Here is a 20,682-nt window from a genome sequence, read left to right as displayed (position 1 = left end):
AGTGCTCAAGGGACTCATGTCTGAGCATACGCTGCCAACTTATGGCGGACAAAGCGGTACAGAAGGGGGTGGTGATGGACGGAGCATCAGAACCAATCAAACACTCACAGCCAGTCAAGAGATCTGGGTTTGATCCATCACCGTTCTTTAGCCCACTCTGCCACCCCAGTTCAGACATGGCCATATGCAAATCAGTCTGACCCTGTGCCTCATGGGAACAGTCCAGCCCGAACTGCCAAGCCATGCCTTCCCTGGACCGGAAACTAGCTTCCTAGGACCGGTTTCTGGCATTTCAGCCGTCTTCAGCCAGGCTTGCTTGAATCCAGTGGCAAAGTGAGCAAGGGACTCACGTCTGAGCATACCCTGCCAACTTATGGCGAACAAAGCGGTACAGAAGGGGGTGGTGATGGACGGAGCATCAGAACCAATCAAACACTCACAGCCAGTCAAGAGATCTGGGTTTGATCCATCACCGTTCTTTAGCCCACTCTGCCACCCCAGTTCAGACATGGCCATATGCAAATCAGTCTGACCCTGTGCCTCATGGGAACAGTCCAGCCCGAACTGCCAAGCCATGCCTTCCCTGGACCGGAAACTAGCTTCCTAGGACCGGTTTCTGGCATTTCAGCCGTCTTCAGCCAGGCTTGCTTGAATCCAGTGGCAAAGTGAGCAAGGGACTCACGTCTGAGCATACCCTGCCAACTTATGGCGAACAAAGCGGTACAGAAGGGGGTGGTGATGGACGGAGCATCAGAACCAATCAAACACTCACAGCCAGTCAAGATATCTGGGTTTGATCCATCACCGTTCTTTAGCCCACTCTGCCACCCCAGTTCAGACATGGCCATATGCAAATCAGTCTGACCCTGTGCCTCATGGGAACAGTCCAGCCCGAACTGCCAAGCCATGCCTTCCCTAGACCGGAAACAAGCTTCCTAGGACCGGTTTCTGGCATTTCAGCCGTCTTCAGCCAGGCTTGCTTGAATCCAGTGGCAAAGTGAGCAAGGGACTCACGTCTGAGCATACCCTGCCAATTTATGGCGAACAAAGTGGTACAAAAGGGGGTGGTGATGGACGGAGCATCAGAACCAATCAAACACTCACAGCCAGTCAAGAGATCTGTGTTTGATCCATCACCGTTCTTTAGCCCACTCTGCCACCCCAGTTCAGACATGGCCATATGCAAATCAGTCTGACCCTGTGCCTCATGGGAACAGTCCAGCCCGAACTGCCAAGCCATGCCTTCCCTGGACCGGAAACAAGCTTCCTAGGACCGGTTTCTGGCATTTCAGCCGTCTTTAGCCAGGCTTGATTGAATCCAGTGGCAAAGTGAGCAAGGGACTCACGTCTGAGCATACCCTGCCAACTTATGGCGAACAAAGCGGTACAGAAGGGGGTGGTGATGGACGGAGCATCAGAAGCAATCAAACACTCACAGCCAGTCAAGAGATCTGGGTTTGATCCATCACCTTTCTTTAGCCCACTCTGCCACCCCAGTTCAGGCATGGCCATATGCAAATCAGTCTGACCCTGTGCCTCATGGGAACAGTCCAGCCCGAACTTCCAAGCCATGCCTTCCCTGGACCGGAAACAAGCTTCCTAGGACCGGTTTCTGGCATTTCAGGTGGCTTCAGCCAGGCTTGCTTGAATCCAGTGGCAAAGTGAGCAAGGGACTCACGTCTGAGCATACCCTGCCAACTTATGGCAAACAAAGCGATCCAAAAGGGGGTGGTGATGGACGGAGCATCAGAACCAATCAAACACTCACAGCCAGTCAAGAGATCTGGGTTTGATCCATCACCGTTCTTTAGCCCACTCTACCACCCCAGTTCAGACATGGCCATATGCAAATCAGTCTGACCCTGTGCCTCATGGGAACAGTCCAGCCCGAGCTGCCAAGCCATGCCTTCCCTGGACCGGAAACAAGCTTCCTAGGACCGGTTTCTGGCATTTCAGCAGTCTTCAGCCAGGCTTGCTTGAATCCAGTGGCAAAGTGAGCAAGGGACTCACGTCTGAGCATACCCTGCCAACTTATGGCGAACAAGGCGGTACAAAAGGGGGTGGTGATGGACGGAAAATCAGAACCAATGAAACACTGACAGCCAGTCATGAGATCTGGGTTTGATCCATCACCGTTATTTAGCCCACTCTGCCACCCCAGTTCAGACATGGCCATATGCAAATCAGTCTGACCCTGTGCCTCATAGGAACAGTCCAGCCCGAACTGCCAAGCCATACCTTCCCTGGACCGGAAACAAGCTTCCTAGGACCAGTTTCTGGCATTTCAGCCGTCTTCAGCCAGGCTTGCTTGAATCCAGTGGCAAAGTGAGCAAGGGACTCACGTCTGAGCATACCCTGCCAACTTATGGCAAACAAAGCGGTACAAAAGGGGGTGGTGATGGACGGAGCATCAGAACCAATCAAACACTCAAAGCCAGTCAAGAGATCTGGGTTTGATTCATCACCGTTCTTTAGCCCACTCTGCCACCCCAGTTCAGACCTGGCCATATGCAAATCAGTCTGACCCTGTGCCTCATGGGAACAGTCCAGCCCGAACTGCCAAGCCATGCCTTCCCTGGACCGGAAACAAGCTTCCTAGGACCGGTTTCTGGCATTTCAGCAGTCTTCAGCCAGGCTTGCTTGAATCCAGTGGCAAAGTGAGCAAGAGACTCACGTCTGAGCATACCCTGCCAACTTATGGCGAACAAGGCGGTACAAAAGAGGGTGGTGATGGACGGAGCATCAGAACCAATCAAACACTCACAGCCAGTCAAGAGATCTGGGTTTGATCCATCACCGTTCTTTAGCCCACTCTGCCACCCCAGTTCAGACATGGCCATATGCAAATCAGTCTGACCTTGTGCCTCATGGGAACAGTCCAGCCCGAACTGCCAAGCCATGCCTTCCCTGGACCGGAAACAAGCTTCCTAGGACCGGTTTCTGGCATTTCAGCCGTCTTCAGCCAGGCTTGCTTGAATCCAGTGGCAAAGTGAGCAAGGGACTCACGTCTGAGCATACCCTGCCAACTTATGGCGAACAAGGCGATACAGAAGGGGGTGGTGATGGACGGAGCATCAGAACCAATCAAACACTCACAGCTAGTCAAGAGATCTGGGTTTGATCCATCACCGTTCTTTAGACCACTCTGCCTCCGCAGTTCAGACATGGCCATATGCAAATCAGTCTGTACCTGTGCCTCATGGGAACAGTCCAGCCTGAACTGCCAAGCCAAGCTTTCCCTGGACCGGAAACAAACTTCCTAGGACCGGTTTCTGGCATTTCAGCCGTCTTCAGCCAGGCTTGCTTGAATCCAGTGGCAAAGTGAGCAAGGGACTCATGTCTGAGCATACGCTGCCAACTTATGGCGGACAAAGCGGTACAGAAGGGGGTGGTGATGGACGGAGCATCAGAACCAATCAAACACTCACAGCCAGTCAAGAGATCTGGGTTTGATCCATCACCGTTCTTTAGCCCACTCTGCCACCCCAGTTCAGACATGGCCATATGCAAATCAGTCTGACCCTGTGCCTCATGGGAACAGTCCAGCCCGAACTGCCAAGCCATGCCTTCCCTGGACCGGAAACTAGCTTCCTAGGACCGGTTTCTGGCATTTCAGCCGTCTTCAGCCAGGCTTGCTTGAATCCAGTGGCAAAGTGAGCAAGGGACTCACGTCTGAGCATACCCTGCCAACTTATGGTGAACAAAGCGGTACAGAAGGGGGTGGTGATGGACGGAGCATCAGAACGAATCAAACACTCACAGCCAGTCAAGAGATCTGGGTTTGATCCATCACCGTTCTTTAGCCCACTCTGCCACCCCAGTTCAGACATGGCCATATGCAAATCAGTCTGACCCTGTGACTCATGGGAACAGTCCAGCCCGAACTGCCAAGCCATGCCTTCCCTGGACCGGAAACAAGCTTCCTAGGACCGGTTTCTGGTATTTCAGCCGTCTTCAGCCAGACTTGCTTGAATCCAGTGGCAAAGTGAGCAAGGGACTCACGTCTGAGCATACCCTGCCAACTTATGGCGAACAAAGCGGTACAAAAGGGGGTGGTGATGGACGGAGCATCAGAACCAATCAAACACTCACAGCCAGTCAAGAGATCTGGGTTTGATCCATCACCGTTCTTTAGCCCACTCTGCCACCCCAGTTCAGACATGGCCAAATGCAAATCAGTCTGACCCTGTGACTCATGGGAACAGTCCAGCCCGAACTGCCAAGCCATGCCTTCCCTGGACCAGAAACAAGCTTCCTAGGACCGGTTTCTGGTATTTCAGCCGTCTTCAGACAGGCTTGCTTGAATCCAGTGGCAAAGTGAGCAAGGGACTCAGGTCTGAGCATACACTGCCAACTTATGGCGAACAAAGCGGTACAGAAGGGGTGGTGATGGACAGAGCATCAGAACCAATCAAACACTCACAGCCAGTCAAGAGATCTGGGTTTGATCTATCACCATTCTTTAGCCCACTCTGCCACCCCAGTTCAGTCATGGCCATATGCAAATCAGTCTGACCCTGTGCCTCATGGGAACAGTCCAGCCCGAACTGCCAAGCCATGCCTTCCCTGGACTGGAAACAAGCTTCCTAGGACCGGTTTCTGGCATTTCAGCCGTCTTCAGCCAGGCTTGCTTGAATCCAGTGGCAAAGTGAGCAAGGGACTCACGTCTGAGCATACCCTGCCAACTTATGGCAAACAAAGCGGTACAAAAGGAGGTGGTGATGGACAGAGCATCAGAACCAATCAAACACTCACAGCCAGTCAAGAGATCTGGGTTTGATCCATCACCGTTCTTTAGCCCACTCTGCCACCCCAGTTCAGACATGGCCATATGCAAATCAGTCTGACCCTGTGCCTCATGGGAACAGTCCAGCCCGAACTGCCAAGCCATGCCTTACCTGGACCGGAAACAAGCTTCCTAGGACCGGTTTCTGGCATTTCAGCCGTCTTCAGCCAGGCTTGCTTGAATCCAGTGGCAAAGTGAGCAAGGGACTCACGTATGAGCATACCATGCCAATTTATGGCGAACAAAGCGGTACAGAAGGGGGTGGTGATGGAGGGAGCATCAGAACCAATCAAACACTCACAGCCAGTCAAGAGATCTGGGTTTGATCCATCACCGTTCTTTAGCCCACTCTGTCACCCCAGTTCAGACATGGCCATATGCAAATCAGTCTGACCCTCTGCCTCATGGGAACAGTCCAGCCCGAACTGCCAAGCCATGCCTTCCCTGGACCGGAAACAAGCTTCCTAGGACCGGTTTCTGGCATTTCAGCCGTCTTCAGCCAGGCTTGCTTGAATCCAGTGGCAAAGTGAGCAAGGGAATCACGTCTGAGCATACCCAGCTGACTTATGGCGAACAAAGCGGTACAGAAGGGGGTGGTGATGGACGGAGCATCAGAACCAATCAAACACTCACAGCCAGTCAAGAGATCTGGGTTTGATCCATCACCGTTCTTTAGCCCACTCTGCCACCCCAGTTCAGACATGGCCATATGCAAATCAGTCTGACCCTGTGCCTCATGGGAACAGTCCAGCCCAAACTGCCAAGCCATGCCTTCCCTGGACCGGAAACAAGCTTCCTAGGACCGGTTTCTGGCATTTCAGCCGTCTTCAGCCAGGCTTGCTTGAATCCAGTGGCAAAGTGAGCAAGGGAATCACGTCTGAGCATACCCAGCTGACTTATGGCGAACAAAGCGGTACAGAAGGGGGTGGTGATGGACGGAGCATCAGAACCAATCAAACACTCACAGCCAGTCAAGAGATCTGGGTTTGATCCATCACCGTTCTTTAGCCCACTCTGCCACCCCAGTTCAGACATGGCCATATGCAAATCAGTCTGACCCTGTGCCTCATGGGAACAGTCCAGCCCAAACTGCCAAGCCATGCCTTCCCTGGACCGGAAACAAGCTTCCTAGGACCGGTTTCTGGCATTTCAGCCGTCTTCAGCCAGGCTTGCTTGAATCCGGTGGCAAAGTGAGCAAGGGATTCACGTCTGAGCATACCCTGCCAACTTATGGCGAACAAAGAGGTACAAAAGGGGGTGGTGATGGACGGAGCATCAGAACCAATCAAACACTCACAGCCAGTCAATAGATCTGGGTTTGTTCCATCACCGTTCTTTAGCCCACTCTGCCACCCCAGTTCAGACATGGCCATATGCAAATCAGTCTGACCCTGTGCCTCATAGGAACAGTCCAGCCCGAACTGCCAAGCCATGCCTTCCCTGGACCGGAAACAAGCTTCCTAGGACCGGTTTCTGGCATTTCAGCCGTCTTCAGCCAGGCTTGCTTGAATCCAGTGGCAAAGTGAGCAAGGGACTCACGTCTGAGCATACCCTACCAACTTATGGCGAACAAAGCGGTACAAAAGGGGGTGGTGATGGACGGAGCATCAGAACCAATCAAACACTCAAAGCCAGTCAAGAGATCTGGGTTTGATTCATCACCGTTCTTTAGCCCACTCTGCCACCCCAGTTCAGACATGGCCATATGCAAATCACTCTGACCCTGTGCCTCATGGGAACAGTCCAGCCCGAACTGCCAAGCTATGCCTTCCCTGGACCGGAAACAAGCTTCCTAGGACCGGTTTCTGGTATTTCAGCCGTCTTCAGCCAGGCTTGCTTGAATCCAGTGGCAAAGTGAGCAAGGGACTCACGTCTGAGCATACCCTGCCAACTTATGGCGAACAAAGCGGTACAAAAGGGGGTGGTGATGGACGGAGCATCAGAACCAATCAAACACTCACAGCCAGTCAAGAGATCTGGGTTTGATCCATCACCGTTCTTTAGCCCACTCTGCCACCCCAGTTCAGACATGTCCATATGCAAATCAGTCCGACCCTGTGCCTCATGGGAACAGTCCAGCCCGAACTGGCAAGCCATGCCTTCCCTGGACCGGAAACAAGCTTCCTAGGACCGGTTTCTGGCATTTCAGCCGTCTTCAGCCAGGCTTGCTTGAATCCAGTGGCAAAGTGAGCAAGGGACTCACGTCTGAGCATACCCTGCCAACTTATGGCAAACAAAGCGGTACAGAAGGGGGTGGTGATGGACGGAGCATCAGAACCAATCAAACACTCACAGGCAGTCAAGAGATCTGGGCTTGATCCATCACCGTTCTTTAGCTCACTCTACCACCCCAGTTCAGACATGGCCATATGCAAATCAGTCTGACCCTGTGCCTCATGGGAACAGTCCAGCCCGAACTGCCAAGCCATGCCTTCCCTGGACAGGAAACAAGCTTCCTAGGTCCAGTTTCTGGCATTTCAGCCGTCTTCAGCCAGGCTTCCTTGAATCCAGTGGCAAAGTGAGCAAGGGACTCACGTCTGAGCATACCCTGCCAACTTATGGCGAACAAAGCGGTACAGAAGGGGGTGGTGATGGACGGAACATCAGAACCAATCAAACACTCACAGCCAGTCAAGAGATCTGGGTTTGATCCATCACCGTTCTTTAGCCCACTCTGCCACCCCAGTTCAGACATGGCCATATGCAAATCAGTCTGACCCTGTGCCTCATGGGAACAGTCCAGCCCGAACTGCCAAGCCATGCCTTCCCTGGACCGGAAACAAGCTTGCTAGGACCGGTTTCTGGCATTTCAGCCGTCTTCAGCCAGGCTTGCTTGAATCCAGTGGCAAAGTGAGCAAGGGACTCACGTCTGAGCATACCCTGCCAACTTATGGCGAACAAGGCGGTACAAAAGGGGTGGTGATGGACGGAGCATCAGAACCAATCAAACACTCACAGCCAGTCAAGAGATCTGGGTTTGATCCATCACCGTTCTTTAGCCCACTCTGCCACCCCAGTTCAGACATGGCCATATGCAAATCAGTCTGACCCTGTGCCTCATGGGAACAGTCCAGCCCGAACTGCCAAGCCATGCCTTCCCTGGACCGGAAACAAGCTTCCTAGGACCGGTTTCTGGCATTTCAGCCGTCTTCAGCCAGGCTTGCTTGAATCCAGTGGCAAAGTGAGCAAGGGACTCACGTCTGAGCATACCCTGCCAACTTATGGCGAACAAAGCGGTACAAAAGGGGGTGGTGATGGACGGAGCATCAGAACCAATCAAACACTCACAGCCAGTCAAGAGATCTGGGTTTGATCCATCACCGTTCTTTAGCCCACTCTGCCACCGCAGTTCAGACATGGCCATATGCAAATCTGTCTGACCCTGTGCCTCATGGGAACAGTACATCCCGAACTGCCAAGCCATGACTTCCCTGGACCGGAAACAAGCTTCCTGGGACCGGTTTCTGGCATTTCAGCCGTCTTCAGCCAGGCTTGCTTGAATCCAGTGGGCAAAGTGAGCAAGGGACTCACGTCTGAGCATACCCTGCCAACTTATGGCGAACAAGGCGATACAGAAGGGGGTGGTGATGGACGGAGCATCAGAACCAATCAAACACTCACAGCCAGTCAAGAGATCTGGGTTTGATCCATCACCGTTCTTTAGCCCACTCTGCCTCCCCAGTTCAGACATGGCCATATGCAAATCAGTCTGTACCTGTGCCTCATGGGAACAGTCTAGCCCGAACTGCCAAGCCATGCCTTACCTGGACCGGAAACAAGCTTCCTAGGACCGGTTTCTGGCATTTCAGCAGTCTTCAGCCAGGCTTGCTTGAATCCAGTGGCAAAGTGAGCAAGGGACTCACGTCTGAGCATACCCTGCCAATTTATGGCGAACAAAGCGGTACAGAAGGGGGTGGTGATGGACGGAGCATCAGAACCAATCAAACACTCACAGCCAGTCAAGAGATCTGGGTTTGATCCATCACCGTTCTTTAGCCCACTCTGCCACCCCAGTTCAGACATGGCCATATGCAAATCAGTCTGACCCTGTGCCTCATGGGAACAGTCCAGCCCGAACTGCCAAGCCATGCCTTCCCTGGACCGGAAACAAGCTTCCTAGGACCGGTTTCTGGCATTTCAGCCGTCTTCAGCCAGGCTTGCTTAAATCCAGTGCAAAGTGAGCAAGGGAATCACGTCTGAGCATACCCAGCCAACTTATGGCGAACAAAGCGGTACAGAAGGGGGTGGTGATGGACGGAGCATCAGAACCAATCAAACACTCACAGCCAGTCAAGAGATCTGGGTTTGATCCATCACCGTTCTTTAGCCCACTCTGCCACCCCAGTTCAGACATGGCCATATGCAAATCTGTCTGACCCTGTGCCTCATGGGAACAGTCCAGCCCAAACTGCCAAGCCATGCCTTCCCTGGACCGGAAACAAGCTTCCTAGGACCGGTTTCTGGCATTTCAGCCGTCTTCAGCCAGGCTTGCTTGAATCCAGTGGCAAAGTGAGCAAGGGATTCACGTCTGAGCATACCCTGCCAAGTTATGGCGAACAAAGCGGTACAAAAGGGGGTGGTGATGGACGGAGCATCAGAACCAATCGAACACTCACAGCCAGTCAATAGATCTGGGTTTGATCCATCACCGTTCTTTGGCCCACTCTGCCACCCCAGTTCAGACATGGCCATATGCAAATCAGTCTGACCCTGTGCCTCATAGGAACAGTCCAGCCCGAACTGCCAAGCCATGCCTTCCCTGGACCGGAAACAAGCTTCCTAGGACCGGTTTCTGGCATTTCAGCCGTCTTCAGCCAGGCTTGCTTGAATCCAGTGGCAAAGTGAGCAAGGGACTCACGTCTGAGCATACCCTGCCAACTTATGGCAAACAAAGCGGTACAAAAGGGGGTGGTGATGGACGGAGCATCAGAACCAATCAAACACTCAAAGCCAGTCAAGAGATCTGGGTTTGATTCATCACCGTTCTTTAGCCCACTCTGCCACCCCAGTTCAGACCTGGCCATATGCAAATCAGTCTGACCCTGTGCCTCATGGGAACAGTCCAGCCCGAACTGCCAAGCCATACCTTCCCTGGACCGGAAACAAGCTTCCTAGGACCGGTTTCTGGTATTTCAGACGTCTTCAGCCAGGCTTGCTTGAATCCAGTGGCAAAGTGAGCAAGGGACTCACGTCTGAGCATACCCTGCCAACTTATGGCGAACAAAGCGGTACAAAAGGGGGTTGTGATGGACGGAGCATCAGAACCAATAAAACACTCACAGCCAGTCAAGAGATCTGGGTTTGATCCATCACCGTTCTTTAGCCCACTCTGCCACCCCAGTTCAGACATGGCCATATGCAAATCAGTCTGACCCTGTGCCTCATGGGAACAGTCCAGCCCGAACTGCCAAGCCATGCCTTTCCTGGACCGGAAACAAGCTTCCTAGGACCGGTTTCTGGCATTTCAGCCGTCTTCAGCCAGGCTTGCTTGAATCCAGTGGCAAAGTTAGCAAGGGACTCACGTCTGAGCATACCCTGCCAACTTATGGCGAACAAAGCGGTACAAAAGGGGGTGGTGATGGATGGAGCATCAGAACCAATCAAACACTCACAGCCAGTTAAGAGATCTGGGTTTGATCCATCACCTTTCTTTAGCCCACTCTGCCACCCCAGTTCAGACATGGCCATATGCAAATCAGTCTGACCCTGTGCCTCATGGGAACAGTCCAGCCCGAACTGCCAAGCCATACCTTCCCTGGACCGGAAACATGCTTCCTACGACCGGTTTTTGGCATTTCAGCCGTCTTCAGCCAGGCTTGCTTGAATCCAGTGGCAAAGTGAGCAAGGGACTCACGTCTGAGCATACCCTGCCAACTTATGGCGAACAAAGCGGTACAGAAGGGGGTGGTGATGGACGGAGCATCAGAACCAATCAAACACTCACTGCCAGTCAAGAGATCTGGGTTTGATCCATCACCGTTCTTTAGCCCACTCTGCCACCCCAGTTCAGACATGGCCATATGCAAATCAGTCTGACCCTGTGCCTCATGGGAACAGTCCAGCCCGAACTGCCAAGACATGCCTTCCCTGGACCGGAAACAAGCTTCCTAGGACCGGTTTCTGGCATTTCAGCCGTCTTCAGCCAGGCTTGCTTGAATCCAGTGGCAAAGTGAGCAAGGGACTCACGTCTGAGCATACCCTGCCAACTTATGGTGAACAAAGCGGTACAGAAGGGGGTGGTGATGGACGGAGCATCAGAACCAATCAAACACTCACAGCCAGTCAAGAGATCTGGGTTTGATCCATCACCGTTCTTTAGCCCACTCTGCCACCCCAGTTCAGACATGGCCATATGCAAATCAGTCTGACCCTGTGACTCATGGGAACAGTCCAGCCCGAACTGCCAAGCCATGCCTTCCCTGGACCGGAAACAAGCTTCCTAGGACCGGTTTCTGGTATTTCAGCCGTCTTCAGCCAGGCTTGCTTGAATCCAGTGGCAAAGTGAGCAAGGGACTCACGTCTGAGCATACCCTGCCAACTTATGGCGAACAAAGCGGTACAAAAGGGGGTGGTGATGGACGGAGCATCAGAACCAATCAAACACTCACAGCCAGTCAAGAGATCTGGGTTTGATCCATCACCGTTCTTTAGCCCACTCTGCCACCCCAGTTCAGACATGGCCATATGCAAATCAGTCTGACCCTGTGACTCATGGGAACAGTCCAGCCCGAACTGCCAAGCCATGCCTTCCCTGGACCGGAAACAAGCTTCCTAGGACCGGTTTCTGGTATTTCAGCCGTCTTCAGACAGGCTTGCTTGAATCCAGTGGCAAAGTGAGCAAGGGACTCAGGTCTGAGCATACACTGCCAACTTATGGCGAACAAAGCGGTACAGAAGGGGTAGTGATGGACGGAGCATCAGAACCAATCAAACACTCACAGCCAGTCAAGAGATCTGGGTTTGATCTATCACCATTCTTTAGCCCACTCTGCCACCGCAGTTCAGTCATGGCCATATGCAAATCAGTCTGACCCTGTGCCTCATGGGAACAGTCCAGCCCGAACTGCCAAGCCATGCCTTCCCTGGACCGGAAACAAGCTTCCTAGGACCGGTTTCTGGCATTTCAGCCATCTTCAGCCAGGCTTGCTTGAATCCAGTGGCAAAGTGAGCAAGGGACTCACGTCTGAGCATACCCTGCCAACTTATGGCAAACAAAGCGGTACAAAAGGAGGTGGTGATGGACAGAGCAACAGAACCAATCAAACACTCACAGCCAGTCAAGATATCTGGGTTTGATCCATCACCGTTCTTTAGCCCACTCTGCCACCCCAGTTCAGACATGGCCATATGCAAATCAGTCTGACCCTGTGCCTCATGGGAACAGTCCAGCCCGAACTGCCAAGCCATGCCTTCCCTAGACCGGAAACAAGCTTCCTAGGACCGGTTTCTGGCATTTCAGCCGTCTTCAGCCAGGCTTGCTTGAATCCAGTGGCAAAGTGAGCAAGGGACTCACGTCTGAGCATACCCTGCCAATTTATGGCGAACAAAGTGGTACAAAAGGGGGTGGTGATGGACGGAGCATCAGAACCAATCAAACACTCACAGCCAGTCAAGAGATCTGTGTTTGATCCATCACCGTTCTTTAGCCCACTCTGCCACCCCAGTTCAGACATGGCCATATGCAAATCAGTCTGACCCTGTGCCTCATGGGAACAGTACAGCCCGAACTGCCAAGCCATGCCTTCCCTGGACCGGAAACAAGCTCCCTGGGACGGGTTTCTGGCATTTCAGCCGTCTTCAGCCAGGCTTGCTTGAATCCAGTGGGCAAAGTGAGCAAGGGACTCACGTCTGAGCATACCCTGCCAACTTATGGCGAACAAAGCGGTACAGAAGGGGGTGGTGATGGACGGAGCATCAGAACCAATCAAACACTCACAGCCAGTCAAGAGATCTGGGTTTGATCCATCACCGTTCTTTAGCCCACTCTGCCACCCCAGTTCAGACATGGCCATATGCAAATCAGTCTGACCCTGTGCCTCATGGGAACAGTCCAGCCCGAACTGCCAAGCCATGCCTTCCCTAGACCGGAAACAAGCTTCCTAGGACCGGTTTCTGGCATTTCAGCCGTCTTCAGCCAGGCTTGCTTGAATCCAGTGGCAAAGTGAGCAAGGGACTCACGTCTGAAAATACCCTGCCAATTTATGGCGAACAAAGTGGTACAAAAGGGGGTGGTGATGGACGGAGCATCAGAACCAATCAAACACTCACAGCCAGTCAAGAGATCTGGGTTTGATCCATCACCGTTCTTTAGCCCACTCTGCCACCCCAGTTCAGACATGGCCATATGCAAATCAGTCTGACCCTGTGCCTCATGGGAGCAGTCCAGCCCGAACTGCCAATCCATGCCTTCCCTGGACCGGAAACAAGCTTCCTAGGACCGGTTTCTGGCATTTCAGCCGTCTTCAGCCAGGCTTGCTTAAAACCAGTGGCAAAGTGAGCAAGGGACTCACGTCTGAGCATACCCTGCCAACTTATGGCGAACAAAGCGGTACAGAAGGGGGTGGTGATGGACGGAGCATCAGAACCAATCAAACACTCACAGCCAGTCAAGAGATCTGGGTTTGATCCATCACCGTTCTTTAGCCCACTCTGCCACCCCAGTTCAGACATGGCCATATGCAAATCAGTCTGACCCTGTGCCTCATGGGAGCAGTCCAGCCCGAACTGCCAATCCATGCCTTCCCTGGACCGGAAACAAGCTTCCTAGGACCGGTTTCTGGCATTTCAGCCGTCTTCAGCCAGGCTTGCTTAAAACCAGTGGCAAAGTGAGCAAGGGACTCACGTCTGAGCATACCCTGCCAACTTATGGCGAACAAAGCGGTACAGAAGGGGGTGGTGATGGACGGAGCATCAGAACCAATCAAACACTCACAGCCAGTCAAGAGATCTGGGTTTGATCCATCACCGTTCTTTAGCCCACTCTGCCACCCCAGTTCAGACATGGCCATATGCAAATCAGTCTGACCCTGTGCCTCATGGGAACAGTCCAGCCCGAACTGCCAAGCCATGCCTTCCCTGGACCGGAAACAAGCTTCCTAGGACCGGTTTCTGGTATTTCAGCCGTCTTCAGCCAGGCTTGCTTGAATCCAGTGGCAAAGTGAGCAAGGGACTCACGTCTGAGCATACCCTGCCAACTTATGGCGAACAAAGCGGTACAAAAGGGGGTGGTGATGGACGGAGCATCAGAACCAATCAAACACTCACAGCCAGTCAAGAGATCTGGGTTTGATCCATCACCGTTCTTTAGCCCACTCTGCCACCCCAGTTCAGACATGGCCATATGCAAATCAGTCTGACCCTGTGACTCATGGGAACAGTCCAGCCCGAACTGCCAAGCCATGCCTTCCCTGGACCGGAAACAAGCTTCCTAGGACCGGTTTCTGGTATTTCAGCCGTCTTCAGACAGGCTTGCTTGAATCCAGTGGCAAAGTGAGCAAGGGACTCAGGTCTGAGCATACACTGCCAACTTATGGCGAACAAAGCGGTACAGAAGGGGTAGTGATGGACGGAGCATCAGAACCAATCAAACACTCACAGCCAGTCAAGAGATCTGGGTTTGATCTATCACCATTCTTTAGCCCACTCTGCCACCGCAGTTCAGTCATGGCCATATGCAAATCAGTCTGACCCTGTGCCTCATGGGAACAGTCCAGCCCGAACTGCCAAGCCATGCCTTCCCTGGACCGGAAACAAGCTTCCTAGGACCGGTTTCTGGCATTTCAGCCATCTTCAGCCAGGCTTGCTTGAATCCAGTGGCAAAGTGAGCAAGGGACTCACGTCTGAGCATACCCTGCCAACTTATGGCAAACAAAGCGGTACAAAAGGAGGTGGTGATGGACAGAGCAACAGAACCAATCAAACACTCACAGCCAGTCAAGATATCTGGGTTTGATCCATCACCGTTCTTTAGCCCACTCTGCCACCCCAGTTCAGACATGGCCATATGCAAATCAGTCTGACCCTGTGCCTCATGGGAACAGTCCAGCCCGAACTGCCAAGCCATGCCTTCCCTAGACCGGAAACAAGCTTCCTAGGACCGGTTTCTGGCATTTCAGCCGTCTTCAGCCAGGCTTGCTTGAATCCAGTGGCAAAGTGAGCAAGGGACTCACGTCTGAGCATACCCTGCCAATTTATGGCGAACAAAGTGGTACAAAAGGGGGTGGTGATGGACGGAGCATCAGAACCAATCAAACACTCACAGCCAGTCAAGAGATCTGTGTTTGATCCATCACCGTTCTTTAGCCCACTCTGCCACCCCAGTTCAGACATGGCCATATGCAAATCAGTCTGACCCTGTGCCTCATGGGAACAGTACAGCCCGAACTGCCAAGCCATGCCTTCCCTGGACCGGAAACAAGCTCCCTGGGACGGGTTTCTGGCATTTCAGCCGTCTTCAGCCAGGCTTGCTTGAATCCAGTGGGCAAAGTGAGCAAGGGACTCACGTCTGAGCATACCCTGCCAACTTATGGCGAACAAGGCGATACAGAAGGGGGTGGTGATGGACGGAGCATCAGAACCAATCAAACACTCACAGCCAGTCAAGAGATCTGGGTTTGATCCATCACCGTTCTTTAGCCCACTCTGCCTCCCCAGTTCAGACATGGCCATATGCAAATCAGTCTGTACCTGTGCCTCATGGGAACAGTCCAGCCTGAACTGCCAAGCCATGCTTTCCCTGGACCGGAAACAAACTTCCTAGGACCGGTTTCTGGCATTTCAGCCGTCTTCAGCCAGGCTTGCTTGAATCCAGTGGCAAAGTGAGCAAGGGACTCACGTCTGAGCATACGCTGCCAACTTATGGCGAACAAAGTGCTACAGAAGGGGGTGGTGATGGACGGAGCATCAGAACCAATCAAACACTCACAGCCAGTCAAGAGATATGGGTTCGATCCATCACCGTTCTTTAGCCCACTCTGCCACCCCAGTTCAGACATGGCCATATGCAAATCAGTCTGACCCTGTGCCTCATGGGAACAGTCCAGCCCGAACTGCCAAGACATGCCTTCCCTGCACTGGAAACAAGCTTCCTAGGACCGGTTTCTGGCATTTCAGCCGTCTTCAGCCAGGCTTGCTTGAATCCAGTGGCAAAGTGAGCAAGGGACTCACGTCTGAGCATACCCTGCCAACTTATGGTGAACAAAGCGGTACAGAAGGGGGTGGTGATGGACGGAGCATCAGAACCAATCAAACACTCACAGCCAGTCAAGAGATCTGGGTTTGATCCATCACCGTTCTTTAGCCCACTCTGCCACCCCAGTTCAGACATGGCCATATGCAAATCAGTCTGACCCTGTGACTCATGGGAACAGTCCAGCCCGAACTGCCAAGCCATGCCTTCCCTGGACCAGAAACAAGCTTCCTAGGACCGGTTTCTGGTATTTCAGCCGTCTTCAGACAGGCTTGCTTGGATCCAGTGGCAAAGTGAGCAAGGGACTCAGGTCTGAGCATACACTGCCAACTTATGGCGAACAAAGCGGTACAGAAGGGGTGGTGATGGACAGAGCATCAGAACCAATCAAACACTCACAGCCAGTCAAGAGATCTGGGTTTGATCTATCACCATTCTTTAGCCCACTCTGCCACCCCAGTTCAGTCATGGCCATATGCAAATCAGTCTGACCCTGTGCCTCATGGGAACAGTCCAGCCCGAACTGCCAAGCCATGCCTTCCCTGGACCGGAAACAAGCTTCCTAGGACCGGTTTCTGGCATTTCAGCCGTCTTCAGCCAGGCTTGCTTGAATCCAGTGGCAAAGTGAGCAAGGGACTCACGTCTGAGCATACCCTGCCAACTTATGGCAAACAAAGCGGTACAAAAGGAGGTGGTGATGGACAGAGCATCAGAACCAATCAAACACTCACAGCCAGTCAAGAGATCTGGGTTTGATCCATCACCGTTCTTTAGCCCACTCTGCCACCCCAGTTCAGACATGGCCATATGCAAATCAGTCTGACCCTGTGCCTCATGGGAACAGTCCAGCCCGAACTGCCAAGCCATGCCTTACCAGGACCGGAAACAAGCTTCCTAGGACCGGTTTCTGGCATTTCAGCCGTCTTCAGCCAGGCTTGCTTGAATCCAGTGGCAAAGTGAGCAAGGGACTCACGTATGAGCATACCATGCCAATTTATGGCGAACAAAGCGGTACAGAAGGGGGTGGTGATGGAGGGAGCATCAGAACCAATCAAACACTCACAGCCAGTCAAGAGATCTGGGTTTGATCCATCACCGTTCTTTAGCCCACTCTGTCACCCCAGTTCAGACATGGCCATATGCAAATCAGTCTGACCCTCTGCCTCATGGGAACAGTCCAGCCCGAACTGCCAAGCCATGCCTTCCCTGGACCGGAAACAAGCTTCCTAGGACCGGTTTCTGGCATTTCAGCCGTCTTCAGCCAGGCTTGCTTGAATCCAGTGGCAAAGTGAGCAATTGAATCACGTCTGAGCATACCCAGCTGACTTATGGCGAACAAAGCGGTACAGAAGGGGGTGGTGATGGACGGAGCATCAGAACCAATCAAACACTCACAGCCAGTCAAGAGATCTGGGTTTGATCCATCACCGTTCTTTAGCCCACTCTGCCACCCCAGTTCAGACATGGCCATATGCAAATCAGTCTGACCCTGTGCCTCATGGGAACAGTCCAGCCCAAACTGCCAAGCCATGCCTTCCCTGGACCGGAAACAAGCTTCCTAGGACCGGTTTCTGGCATTTCAGCCGTCTTCAGCCAGGCTTGCTTGAATCCGGTGGCAAAGTGAGCAAGGGATTCACATCTGAGCATACCCTGCCAACTTATGGCGAACAAAGCGGTACAAAAGGGGGTGGTGATGGACGGAGCATCAGAACCAATCAAACACTCACAGCTAGTCAATAGATCTGGGTTTGTTCCATCACCGTTCTTTAGCCCACTCTGCCACCCCAGTTCAGACATGGCCATATGCAAATCAGTCTGACCCTGTGCCTCATAGGAACAGTCCAGCCCGAACTGCCAAGCCATGCCTTCCCTGGACCGGAAACAAGCTTCCTAGGACCGGTTTCTGGCATTTCAGCCGTCTTCAGCCAGGCTTGCTTGAATCCAGTGGCAAAGTGAGCAAGGGACTCACGTCTGAGCATACCCTACCAACTTATGGCGAACAAAGCGGTACAAAAGGGGGTGGTGATGGACGGAGCATCAGAACCAATCAAACACTCAAAGCCAGTCAAGAGATCTGGGTTTGATTCATCACCGTTCTTTAGCCCACTCTGCCACCCCAGTTCAGACATGGCCATATGCAAATCACTCTGACCCTGTGCCTCATGGGAACAGTCCAGCCCGAACTGCCAAGCTATGCCTTCCCTGGACCGGAAACAAGCTTCCTAGGACCGGTTTCTGGTATTTCAGCCGTCTTCAGCCAGGCTTGCTTGAATCCAGTGGCAAAGTGAGCAAGGGACTCACGTCTGAGCATACCCTGCCAACTTATGGCGAACAAAGCGGTACAAAAGGGGGTGGTGATGGACGGAGCATCAGAACCAATCAAACACTCACAGCCAGTCAAGAGATCTGGGTTTGATCCATCACCGTTCTTTAGCCCACTCTGCCACCCCAGTTCAGACATGTCCATATGCAAATCAGTCCGACCCTGTGCCTCATGGGAACAGTCCAGCCCGAACTGGCAAGCCATGCCTTCCCTGGACCGGAAACAAGCTTCCTAGGACCGGTTTCTGGCATTTCAGCCGTCTTCAGCCAGGCTTGCTTGAATCCAGTGGCAAAGTGAGCAAGGGACTCACGTCTGAGCATACCCTGCCAACTTATGGCGAACAAAGCGGTACAGAAGGGGGTGGTGATGGACGGAGCATCAGAACCAATCAAACACTCACAGGCAGTCAAGAGATCTGGGTTTGATCCATCACCGTTCTTTAGCTCACTCTACCACCCCAGTTCAGACATGGCCATATGCAAATCAGTCTGACCCTGTGCCTCATGGGAACAGTCCAGCCCGAACTGCCAAGCCATGCCTTCCCTGGACAGGAAACAAGCTTCCTAGGTCCAGTTTCTGGCATTTCAGCCGTCTTCAGCCAGGCTTCCTTGAATCCAGTGGCAAAGTGAGCAAGGGACTCACGTCTGAGCATACCCTGCCAACTTATGGCGAACAAAGCGGTACAGAAGGGGGTGGTGATGGAGGGAGCATCAGAACCAATCAAACACTCACAGCCAGTCAAGAGATCTGGGTTTGATCCATCACCGTTCTTTAGCCCACTCTGTCACCCCAGTTCAGACATGGCCATATGCAAATCAGTCTGACCCTCTGCCTCATGGGAACAGTCCAGCCCGAACTGCCAAGCCATGCCTTCCCTGGACCGGAAACAAGCTTCCTAGGACCGGTTTCTGGCATTTCAGCCGTCTTCAGCCAGGCTTGCTTGAATCCAGTGGCAAAGTGAGCAAGGGAATCACGTCTGAGCATACCCAGCTGACTTATGGCGAACAAAGCAGTACAGAAGGGGGTGGTGATGGACGGAGCATCAGAACCAATCAAACACTCACAGCCAGTCAAGAGATCTGGGTTTGATCCATCACCGTTCTTTAGCCCACTCTGCCACCCCAGTTCAGACATGGCCATATGCAAATCAGTCTGACCCTGTGCCTCATGGGAACAGTCCAGCCCAAACTGCCAAGCCATGCCTTCCCTGGATCAGAAACAAGCTTCCTAGGACCGGTTTCTGGCATTTCAGCCGTCTTCAGCCAGGCTTGCTTGAATCCGGTGGCAAAGTGAGCAAGGGATTCACGTCTGAGCATACCCTGCCAACTTATGGCGAACAAAGCGGTACAAAAGGGGGTGGTGATGGACGGAGCATCAGAACCAATCAAACACTCACAGCTAGTCAATAGATCTGGGTTTGTTCCATCACCGTTCTTTAGCCCACTCTGCCACCCCAGTTCAGACATGGCCATATGCAAATCAGTCTGACCCTGTGCCTCATAGGAACAGTCCAGCCCGAACTGCCAAGCCATGCCTTCCCTGGACCGGAAACAAGCTTCCTAGGACCGGTTTCTGGCATTTCAGCCGTCTTCAGCCAGGCTTGCTTGAATCCAGTGGCAAAGTGAGCAAGGGACTCACGTCTGAGCATACCCTACCAACTTATGGCGAACAAAGCGGTACAAAAGGGGGTGGTGATGGACGGAGCATCAGAACCAATCAAACACTCAAAGCCAGTCAAGAGATCTGGGTTTGATTCATCACCGTTCTTTAGCCCACTCTGCCACCCCAGTTCAGACATGGCCATATGCAAATCACTCTGACCCTGTGCCTCATGGGAACAGTCCAGCCCGAACTGCCAAGCTATGCCTTCCCTGGACCGGAAACAAGCTTCCTAGGACCGGTTTCTGGTATTTCAGCCGTCTTCAGCCAGGCTTGCTTGAATCCAGTGGCAAAGTGAGCAAGGGACTCACGTCTGAGCATACCCTGCCAACTTATGGCGAACAAAGCGGTACAAAAGGGGGTGGTGATGGACGGAGCATCAGAACCAATCAAACACTCACAGCCAGTCAAGAGATCTGGGTTTGATCCATCACCGTTCTTTAGCCCACTCTGCCACCCCAGTTCAGACATGTCCATATGCAAATCAGTCCGACCCTGTGCCTCATGGGAACAGTCCAGCCCGAACTGGCAAGCCATGCCTTCCCTGGACCGGAAACAAGCTTCCTAGGACCGGTTTCTGGCATTTCAGCCGTCTTCAGCCAGGCTTGCTTGAATCCAGTGGCAAAGTGAGCAAGGGACTCACGTCTGAGCATACCCTGCCAACTTATGGCGAACAAAGCGGTACAGAAGGGGGTGGTGATGGACGGAGCATCAGAACCAATCAAA

This window comes from Triturus cristatus, chromosome 1_1 (genome assembly GCF_964204655.1).
Source record: "Triturus cristatus chromosome 1_1, aTriCri1.1, whole genome shotgun sequence".
NCBI lineage: Eukaryota > Metazoa > Chordata > Amphibia > Caudata > Salamandridae > Triturus > Triturus cristatus.
The sequence above is the reverse complement of the archived record's forward strand: the minus strand, read 5'-3'. Positions refer to the sequence as shown.